Source organism: Lygodium microphyllum, chromosome 6, assembly GCF_053477565.2.
Source record: "Lygodium microphyllum isolate KBCC chromosome 6, Lygodium_microphyllum_v1.1.10, whole genome shotgun sequence".
Taxonomy (NCBI): domain Eukaryota; kingdom Viridiplantae; phylum Streptophyta; class Polypodiopsida; order Schizaeales; family Lygodiaceae; genus Lygodium; species Lygodium microphyllum.
The window spans coordinates 123,535,868-123,546,631 of NC_141140.1; the positions used below are offsets into that span (position 1 = coordinate 123,535,868).

The following is a 10,764-nucleotide window of genomic DNA, read 5'->3' on the forward strand; positions in this document are numbered from 1 at the left end:
TCGAGGCTACACACCAACTCTCACTCCCTCTCTTCCTTTCTCTCTCTCTCTCTCTTCTTCCTCTACTTCTTCTCTTCTTCTTCTCCTTATCCTTTCTTCACTTCTTCTCTCCTTCTCTCCTCCCCTTCCTCTATTCTCTCTCTCCACCTACGCTTCCCGCGATTTTCTTATTGGGAGCCATTTGCCCATGGAGATTGGACAGTCCCGACCTCGATGGATTTTAGGACGATAGGCTCGGGTAGGAAGCGTCGTTAGACGGGGGGTCCTTCGCCAAAAAGGTGGCTTCACGAACGTGACTCCTCGAGGCTACACACCAACTCTCACTCCCTCTCTTCATTTCTCTCTCTCTCTCTCTCTTCTTCTTCTCCTTATCCTTCCTTCACTTCTTCTCTCCTTCTCTCCTTCTCTCCTCCCCTTCCTCTCTTCTCTCTCTCCTTCTCTTCTTCTCCCCCTTTTCTCTTCTCCTACTCTCTCTCTCTCTCCTTCTCCTCTTCTCTCTCTCTCCTCCTCTTCTTCTTCTCCCCCTTTTCTCTTCTCCTACTCTCTCTCTCTCTCTCTCCTTCTCCTCTTCTCTCTCTCTCCTCCTCCTCTTCTTCTCCCTTCTCTCTCTCTCCTTCTCTCCCTCTTCTCTCTCTTCCCTCTTCTTGTCCTTCTCTTCTCTCTCTCCTTACCCCTTCTTCTTCTCCTTCTCTTCTTCTCCCCCTCTTCTCTCTCTTCCCTCTTCTTCTCCTTCTTCTTCTCCTTCTCTCTTCTCTCTCTCCTTACCCCTTCTTCTTCTCCTTCTCTCTTCTCTCTTCTCTCTTCTCTCCCTCTTGTCTCTCTTCTTCTTTCTCTTCTTCTTCTTTCCCTTTCCTCCTTCTCTCCTTCGTCTTCTCTCCCTCTTCTTCTCTCTTCCCTCTTCTTCTCCTTCTCCTTCTCCTTCTCTCTTCTCTCTCTCCTTACCCCTTCTTCTTCTCCTTCGCTTCTTCTTGTCCTTCTCTCTTCTCTCTTCTTCTCTTCTCTCTTCCACTCCTCCTCCTTCTCTCCCACTTCTTCCCTTCTCTCTCCCACTCCTTCTTCTTCTCTCCTTCTCCTTCTCTCCCTCTTCTCTCTCTTCCCTCTTCCCTCTTCCTCTCCTTCTCTCTTCTCTTTCTCCTTACCCCTTCTTCTTCTCCTTCTCTTCTTCTCTCCCTCTTCTCTCTCTTCCCTCTTCTTCTCCTCTCCTCCCTCTTTTCTCTCTCCCACTCCTTCTCAGCACAACGGTCTAGTCCTCCGTTTTTTCCTTCCTATCCCCCTGCATAAAGATTGAGCCCTTTATATAGTTTTTTTTAAACAAGGGGGGGGGGGGGGGTCACAGTGTGGCCCATGCGCCGTTATGGCGGCCACATGTTCACGTTGAAGGGGGGGCGTGCTGTTAGAAAACGGAGGGGGGGGTCACCGTGTTGCAGTTGGGGGGGGGGGGGGAAGCTCCTTGCCATCTGGGGCTGCATGCCCCCCCATCTCCTACCCTTCACTCCCTCTCTCTCTCTCTCTCTTCCTGCCATGCACACAACAAGGGGAGAGAGAGGGAGAGAAAAAAATTTGAAAAAAAGTAAAAGGGGGTGGGGGGGGGGAAGTTCCTATGGGGGATAGTACGGGGGTCACGGGGGAGGGGGGGGGGGGGGGATGTTACATGAAGGAACAAGATTGATAATCTATTGCCTTGAACACAATTGCAAGCATTCCTCACACTCAAATAACCTTTCCACCTCTATGTAGTTGCTAGATGTAGCTTTGTTTTCACCTTTGTGTGGTTGCTAGATGTACCTTTGTTTTCACATTTGTGTGGTTGTTAGATGTATCTTTGTTTTCATTGAACTCATTTGATGACTCATCCCAAGCAACCACATAGATGTAGCTTTGTTTTCACCGAACTCATTTGATGACTCATCCCAAGTAACAAGACTATCATGCATTGCTACACATTATGCATTGATGACACCAATGTACCTAAAATAAGTCCAATTGTTGTTGATATTTGACTTCAACATGCAAAATTGCCACACTTTCATGCTTGTAGATTAATGCACATACATTTCTCTATTAGTTTCCTAATAGTCCCTATCAATTCACATTGTGCCACATTGAAGATGCATGTTTGCATGCCCTTGCATAACAGACCACCTTGTTGTCACACATAGGAGCTCAAGTTGTATTGTTGTTAGAGTTGGATTATTGTGGCACTAGGTTGCATTAGGATGCAATTGGGGGTCCACATGTTACATTGTAGTGGTTTCATCAAAGTTAAATCCCTAAATTTCTAATGTTGCATGAGGTAGAGTTATGAGATTGCCTGCCCTAGGAATTGGAGAGAGTGTTGAGATTATTGAGGCAAAGTGATGCTAGTTCTGATAGCATTGTTGCATGGCTAGCTAGATAACTTTGCACAATGGGGTGTGCATGTGGAGAGGGAGAAGCAATTTGATGGTGGATTGTGCAAGCATAATTACACCTGTCCTAGTCCTTGCATTGAGACTTCTTGCATGCCTTGCACGTTCACGATTACCATGTCTACGTTGTGACCTCATTGTGAATCGATCACCATGCTTGTTGGTGATACCCACGCTAGTGGAGGCAAATTTTGTCATGCTAGACCAAACAAATGGTGTGGAAGGCATTCGAGCCTAAATGCATGTTGCATGTCCTTGCTTGTTGCCATCCAGCACATCCGTTACCTACCATTTGGGCATATGGCTGTGTGAACGGCGAACGTTGCCACCAACTCACCCCCATGTCAACCGTCACCACTCACTTTCCACCACCCGCGTACTTTGGTTTGGCACGTTCATAGAGTGCCACATGTTTGCTCCAAATCACCTCCGCTTTTGCACCGCATTTCACAATCCATGAATTTCTCCGAAAAGCTTCATTTGATAGAAGGTGAAAGATTTCCAGGGGCGGTGGTAACTATCGCTTGATCATCGATCGATCGATGCACATTAACCCATCGTCGTGGTAATCCTTGAAAGCGACGGATCGAGCCGAGATCTTTTGGTTATCGTGGCGCCAAAGTGTTGAAGGCACTAAAACTGGTAGACGTGGTGATGCTGGATTGCTGCATGTAACTTTCATGGTAAGCGATCGAATGCGCTCTCTTTGTTTGAAACCCTAAAACTTGATAAGCTGCTGCTATTAATGGCTCGTCTGTCCGCCGATATTCATCATCCAATCGAGATACCTGACCTCGCCTACAGACATTGTAGAATTCCTCATATCTGTCACAACATTCGGTTATCCTTCATCACGAGATGGCCTCTGATCACGGCGCAGGTCAGGCGCACGACCACAACATCGAAATCTGGAGGATCAAGAAACTGATCAAGGGCCTTGAATCTGCCCGCGGCAACGGCACCAGCATGATCTCCCTCATCATGCCACCTCGCGACCAGGTCGCGCGAGTGGCAAAGATGCTGGGAGACGAGCTCGGCACGGCGTCCAACATCAAGAACCGTGTCAATCGACAGTCCGTGCTTGGTGCCATCACCTCCGCTCAGCAACGCCTCAAGCTATACAATAAGGTACCCCCCAAGGGCCTCGTCATCTACACAGGCACCATCGTCACGGAAGATGGCAAGGAAAAGAAGATTACCATAGACATGGAGCCTTTCAAGCCTATCAATGCGTCTCTTTACTTGTGCGACAACAAATTCCATACTGAGGCCTTGAACGAATTGCTCGAGTCTGATGACAAGTTTGGATTCATCATCATGGACGGCAACGGTGCTTTATTCGGTACTCTGAGTGGAAATACACGCGAGGTTCTTCATAAGTTCACGGTGGATCTTCCTAAGAAGCATGGGAGAGGAGGACAGTCAGCCCTCCGTTTCGCCAGGCTTCGCATGGAGAAGAGGCATAATTATGTGAGAAAAACCGCTGAGCTTGCCACGCAGTTCTTTGTGAATCCAGCCACAAGCCAGCCAAACGTAGCTGGCCTCATCCTAGCAGGATCGGCCGACTTCAAGACAGAATTGGGCAATTCTGATATGTTTGACCCTCGTCTCCAAGTAAAAGTGTTGAAAGTAGTGGATGTTTCTTATGGTGGCGAAAACGGTTTCAATCAAGCTATTGAGCTCTCTGCTGAAATGCTTGCCAATGTGAAGTTTATCCAGGAGAAGCGTTTGATAGGCAAATATTTTGAGGAGATAAGCCAGGATACAGGTAAGTATGTTTTTGGAGTTGATGACACCATCAAAGCTTTAGAAATGGGAGCTGTAGAGACTTTGATTCTATGGGAGAACCTTGATGTGAACCGCTATATTCTTAAGAATGCTATTACAGGGGAGATTGTGATAAAATATTTGAGAAATGATCAAGAAACGTGTCTTTCTCATTTCCAAGACCCTGGGTCTGGTGCAGACCTGGAAGTTCAGGAGAAGACTCCATTGATTGAATGGTGTGCAGACAACTACAGAAAGCATGGCTGCACTCTGGAGTTTGTCACTAACAAGTCACAAGAAGGTTCTCAATTTTGTAGAGGGTTTGGTGGTATTGGTGGAATACTCCGGTACCAGCTAGATATGAGAACCTTTGATGATATATCTGAAGATGAGGAGGGGACATATGATGAGTCTGAATGACTCTTGGTTTCACTTCAGCATATGGCCTCCCTGGCAAAGGAGCCTCTGAAGCATGCCACTACTAAACGCCAGGGCTGGACGAGTCCTAAGTCCACGACAGACCAAGACAAGTGGGCTTGTGAGGAGCAAGAAAAAAGTGAGTTGTATTGGGCCTTACTGCACTTCAATTTATGTTGTGGTTTTAGCATATGTCAGATTCAACAAGCCTTAGGAACTTTAGGCTAGTGGTGCACATAAGAGGGGCAGTCTGTTCCATGAGAAATGCCTGAGATACATGTATGTCACTGAGTAAAGTTACACTGTCTCCAACTCATGAATCAGGTGTCTTTGCCAATGCAATGTTTTGTTTGCATTCTAGCAAATCAGGGTTTTTACACAATGCTAGACCATCATCTCCAAACATTTGTCCATGCCATCTTGGATTTATGGGCAGCTGTGTTGACGTTGCGCTCAGCATTTCGAATAGTGTCCATATCCCCTTGGTTGTGTTCAGTGCGTTCAAATAGCGTCCATATCCCCTCCGTTCTTTCTTCTTGTCAGTCAATGCAAAAAGATGCGAGGTAAATGTTATGGATAAATATTCCATTATGCATGGTGTATGCTGGATCCAAAATTTCCACACAATGAATGCAGCCCTAAAGCTTGCTCGTTGTTTGTCTTGAATCTTGGATGTCCTGCATGTTAAAACATTCCATTTATTTGAGATATCGATGCTTACATATATTTTTATGGATTAAAGTGTATGTTCAGTTAAGCAGGAACTGAAGTTTCTTGAGCTTGACTTGAACCACATCCCCCTCAAGGGAGGGTAATCATATAGTGCTTGTGATTCTTTATATTCATGGTGAACAGAGGAGAGGATCATCCACAGGTCAAATGGTCTGTCCTGAACCCAGATTGAGAAGGGAATCAGATGAATTAGGAAGAGCAAGCGATTCCCTTGATGTAGTGGGTAAAAGGAGTTACTTGCTGCTGGGGAAGTGATTGCCTTGAGATATATACGTGGGTGGGAGTAGTGCTGCTGGAGGAAGATGCTTTCTGCCTAGAAATGATGGAGCTGTACTCGGGTCACAGCCTTAGAAGACGATAGAGAGGACAGTGATTAAGTCAAAGTGCTGGAGTGTGAAGGAGATGGAATTGAAGAGGTACTTTGGGTGGGTTCCTGAAATCCAATTTACTTCCTGTGGCTTGCTGAGTTGGGTCAGAGGCCACACATGCTCGTTTGTTGTGGGCTGCATCAAGTGCAGCAAGCAGGTTCAAATGTTGCTTTGAGAAATTTATTTTGTTGTGCAGGGTCATATCCTGCATAAACTTCGTTAGAAGCTTTGTTGAATAATTTTTTTCTTTCTACAGGATAAATCTCACGAAAACCAAGGAAGCCATGGAGCAGATGGTCCAATCTACAAAGTATTCTTTGGAGAAGTTTGCCTCTTATAATACATAATCATTAGAAAACTTAGTGCTCAAATCTCTATACTTGTGGCAACACAAATGGTAGATAAAAGAGAGTAGAGACAAATAGTCTTTTCAACACTGTCCAATATGCAGGTGATTTGCAGAATTGCTTGTACTGTTTATAGTTCTAACATAAATATGCCAACTGGTTGGCATGCATCACAAACATTGAGGGCTTGCTCAGGCTTTAGTGTGTCAGCGGTCCATGGATGCAGGTCATATTCTGCAACATGATCTTGAACAGTTGGGCTGCATGAAAAGCCAAAGCAGATTTGTCTGTTGCAATGTAAGAATTCTGAAAAGGGAGCTGACCAGGAATCCTGTTGTAGTAGATCATGAATCATAGATGACATGTGGAAACCAGAGAGCAGTAGAAAGTTGCAGTTATCACAACTGCTCCTACTTTCATTACATCAGAATACAAAATACTCTATAAATAGAGCAAGAGTCAGTTGCATTTGCTGGATGAAGCCATGAGGGTTATGAATATCCCGATAATGTATAGGAACAGAAGATGTTTGTCTCAGTTTGAGTTTGAAAGTTTACAGGACTTTTTGCATTCTGCTTGTAAATAACCATTAGTTTCAAAGAAACCCATAACGTGTATACATCGGATAGATAGAAAGAGTGAGGAAAGATGATAGTCAAGAGTGAGGAGGAAGGTGACGAGAGAGGGGGAAGAGAGAGGATGATGTGGGCCAGCTTGGTGCTGGAACGAGGAGTAAGGAAAGAGGAAGAGAAAATCATGAATCCAAGAAGAGGATGGAGAATATGTGCTTTTTGTAGGTACTTCATGCCCGGGGGGTTCAACTTAAAATATGTCAGTGTATAATAGGTAATGCTTTGGCTGGTGCAAGTGCACAACAGTCAGCAGCGAACTGTAAATGCTAGGTAAAAGCAAAAGTTTGTATCTATAGGTGCACAAATATATGCTTTGGCATTGTGTTTGCTATTTGAGTCTTTGTAGCTTGTGGGTATTTTAGGTGTTTCTAGTTTCATCCAGGTTGTGTCAAAATCTCCGTATCTTGTTAGCTTGTATAAGCTGATTTGGGAGGTCCAGATTCCCAACTATGCTTCTAGAGGACTGTTAGTTCAATTTTCTTTTAACATAGGCAATATATATAATTTCTTTATGATTCTATATTGATAATTTCTAACATTGCTCCTTTTTTTTTGGTAGGCATTCATGATGGAAAGGGAGATCTGTTAAAGGGCTGGCCCTCTTGAATACTGGACATTGCCACACCAGCTCAAGTGATAAGGACCAGTACTAAACCAGAGGCACTGAGCGCAGAATGAAACAGTCTACAGTTGCTTTTGGACACAACCGCCACAATCAACTCTATTCAACAGATAAAAAGTGTGGTTGTAAATAGGAAATTACAGTGCAATTTTACGTTTAGGCCATAGAAGAAGGGAAAGTTGGATCAGAAGTTCAAGACCAAGTAGATGTGAATAGATAGGCTTACTGACTCTTGAGATGTATTGATAAGATCATAATTAGTAGGCTTTACTATGTCAATATGGCAATACATATATCTTGCGATGAATTTGACAAGTTTGCAACTTGATATGATTCTCACTTTTTGGTTTTCAAGTTGGTTACTTTGTATTGTTCTCTTTTTTGGTAAAATGGTCTCATAAACTTGCCTTTCTTGGAGATTATTGGATAACATATATTGCTATACATATGGGTTTTAAAACCATCTATTGCTAAATATATGTGTTTTAAAATGTTTCTGATAGGCTAGATGTGTTCATACCATAGCAGATTTTAGGGACTAGCAAATTGTTAAATTTTTGTTGTAATAGATGCAGTGTTTGTAAGTCAATAAGCTTACTGACAAGTGGGCAGAAGGTACTCTGTAGCACTTTGTGGGTTTGACGTGGTTCGGAAATTGGTCACTGGTGGTCACTTTGTCATAGCGGCAGAAGCTGTGCAACTAATTCAGAATACTAAAATCTATCTTTTCTTAAAATGTGAGAATTTGTATGAGGGAGCTATCGACCAAATATGTTTTTCGAGGTTGTGTTTGATAAGAAAGAAGCAATGCAGAAGATATTGAGCATACGAGAGAGTAATGGAAGTGTAGGAAGTAGAAATGTAAGATGCAAGGTTGGAAAGTATGCTTAAAGGCTTAAGGGGATGAATGTGTGGTTGCTGAAGCATGGCATGATATCTTGCATTTGGGATTCATGGAGTAGAATGCTATAAACATGTAGTCTTGTATTTGTGGGGGGTGTAGGCTGAAGGGAAACTTACATTAATCGGGTTTCACATGCTCGGAATCTTGCTTCAAGAAATTTGTAAAGAAAAATGGGAGGCTAGGAATAAACTTTTAAGGGACTAGGCAAGAAGTAGAGTAGAGTAACAAGAGTATTTAAAGCACCTAGCAGCATGGATCCAAATTTTGGCATTGTCATGACTAGGAAGCCCACCTTATTATCCACTAAGGAGATTCCTTTGATAAGGCATTGGGTATAACTATTGAAGCCATTCACAATACATCATCAACTAATCCTATCAATAGGTTGGTGTTATCAAAGAAGCAAAGTTTTGATCTAGATTTGTTTGTATGCGAGTTTCTGTTAGGTTAAATGATTTGTTTTGATTTTGTCTAATTGTTGTTAGAGTGGGGTGGAGCAATTATAAGGATGGAAGTTGGCAAAGCATTAGAGAACGGAACTTGGCAAAACATTAGAGAATTGGTAGTGTCCTTTGGTACACTAAATTTCTACTTAGACACCACTTATGAAATGTTAAGGACTTTCATTACCTATCCTTGCAATGCGGTCAGTAAATATAGAGTATTTTTCCAATACCATATACCTTTGTGGTCCAATGGCATTCATCTTGTACTTGTGTGTCAGCATACAAAGAACTCTCTTTGGTGATGACTTGGACCCATCGATGCTATTGATGGCTACAATTGGGATGAGTAAAGAGGTCTCCATTAATAAAAGTCTTTCATCTACAAAGCCTTTGTTGGAAAAGGAAAGCAAATCTTTTCCATAACTTTATTGTAAATTGTACATTGCGAAGGATGTAATCTTGTTTTTCCCTAATGTTTCTTCCCGGCCTTGTTATTGTAAACTAGATTGGAGAGAAGGAGAAGGCTTGATAACACAACTAATCGACACACATCTTATATAGAGGATTCACTTTCCAAAAAAACCATGTAAGGTGATGGTGGTATGGTGATTAAGGTAGGTATTAGGCAATCCATGATAGAGCTAGGAGGTAGTGAGGTGATTACTTCACTGCTAAAGTAACAAGTTCACAGTTGGTTTTAATTAAGTGAGAATGGAGGTATATTTCCATGAATTGTCTTACAAAGGTTGACACATGTAAGTTGACACTATGCTTGTTTCTCAGTCATTAAGCAACCGAATCTAATGATTCAAAGGTCATTGTGGGGATTTTGAGGTGGTCTCCATTAATGTGTCATGCCAGAATCATCCAATTCTTGACCAAAATCTTATGGCCAATAAGACATGCTCTCAATGCATTAGTGATGTTGAAATTTCCCATTTCTTCACCAAACTCTTTTTGTCAACAAGGTCTCACTAAAAACCCCTACAAATGACCTTTAAATCACCTTATTCAGATGTCGAACAAGTGAGAAGTGAGTATTTTCTCTAGCAAGCATAGGTGCAAAGCTCTTAAAGTTAGTACCATTATCCTGTAGAGTCATAGAGCCAAGGGGAAGTTTTGATTAATCGAAAACCCTCTATGTGTTCTAGTAAAAATCCTCATTCCATTCTATGGATGCAAAAAGAATTGCAGCTTTAGCTTTATCATCTCGATCCTTCCACCTTCACATCATTCTAAGTACCTCTCCTTCATCGTGTCACCATGTGAAATTTATCATTGATACTTCCACCTTCACATCATTCTAAGTACCTCTCCTTCATCTTGTCACCACATGAACTTCCATTCAAGATAAGCATAAGGATAAAAAGGGTGTTATGACAAGTGATCAAGGCCCTCACAATCCTTCCATCTATTTCTTCACCAACTTAGTAACTTGCCTTTCTATAACCCTCCACCTCTTCACCTTTATCATATCCACATTCACCTTCACATCTATCACCCCTTCTCCAACATCACCACCTTTATCATCTCACCTCCATCTCCATACACATCTAGAATCCCACACCCATTCACTATCATACCTTTATTGTAAACACAATCATTTAGATCTATTTCTATCTATTCTTTTTCTATAATGTCCCATCACCTCACTCCGCCTTTATAATCACCCTTTCTATCTTACCACTAACAATTGTTGTGTAATGTAAATGGTTATCATTGTATACTTGGTTTTGATCTTTTGCTCATCCTATCTATTTTTCACATATCATAATCATTACAAAATTCTAAACAAATGATGATACTATTGACAAATAAAAAATTTAAGAATATAATTGTTGAGGAATATACAGTCACACCCATACATACCTCTTTGTATGAAAGAACTAGGCAAGGAACGTGCAACAACCTAGAGAACTGCCTTGTATCCCATATGCATAGTGCAAAAAAGTGGTACCATTTTGCAACTATAAAAGAATGTACTTGACAATCATTCAAATGAGAGTGCTATTGTACTTTGTACCTTCAGTCTATGTCTCTGTCTACTCAAGATTGTGTTATGAGTCCAAGTTAATTAATCTTGGAACCTAATTCACTTGAGTAATACTCTCAGTCATCATG

At 42.2% G+C, this 10,764-nt stretch overlaps 1 pseudogene across 6 annotated transcripts; it reads left to right on the plus strand.

Moving 5' to 3' along the window:
• The first annotated feature begins 2,873 nt into the window (after positions 1-2,873).
• Positions 2,874-7,614, plus strand: LOC148035068 (eukaryotic peptide chain release factor subunit 1-3 pseudogene; annotated as a pseudogene). 6 transcript variants are annotated; one of them, XR_015691148.1, is made up of 3 exons: positions 2,874-3,091; positions 3,213-5,849; positions 5,949-7,614. The product of XR_015691148.1 is annotated as a eukaryotic peptide chain release factor subunit 1-3 pseudogene, transcript variant X2 (transcript). The 6 variants fall into 6 exon arrangements; XR_015691150.1 differs by lacking the exon at positions 2,874-3,091 and having other exon boundaries at positions 3,100-5,849; positions 5,949-6,143; positions 7,231-7,614; XR_015691149.1 differs by lacking the exon at positions 2,874-3,091 and having other exon boundaries at positions 3,100-5,849; positions 5,949-6,002; positions 7,231-7,614.
• Positions 7,615-10,764: the final 3,150 nt, after the last annotated feature.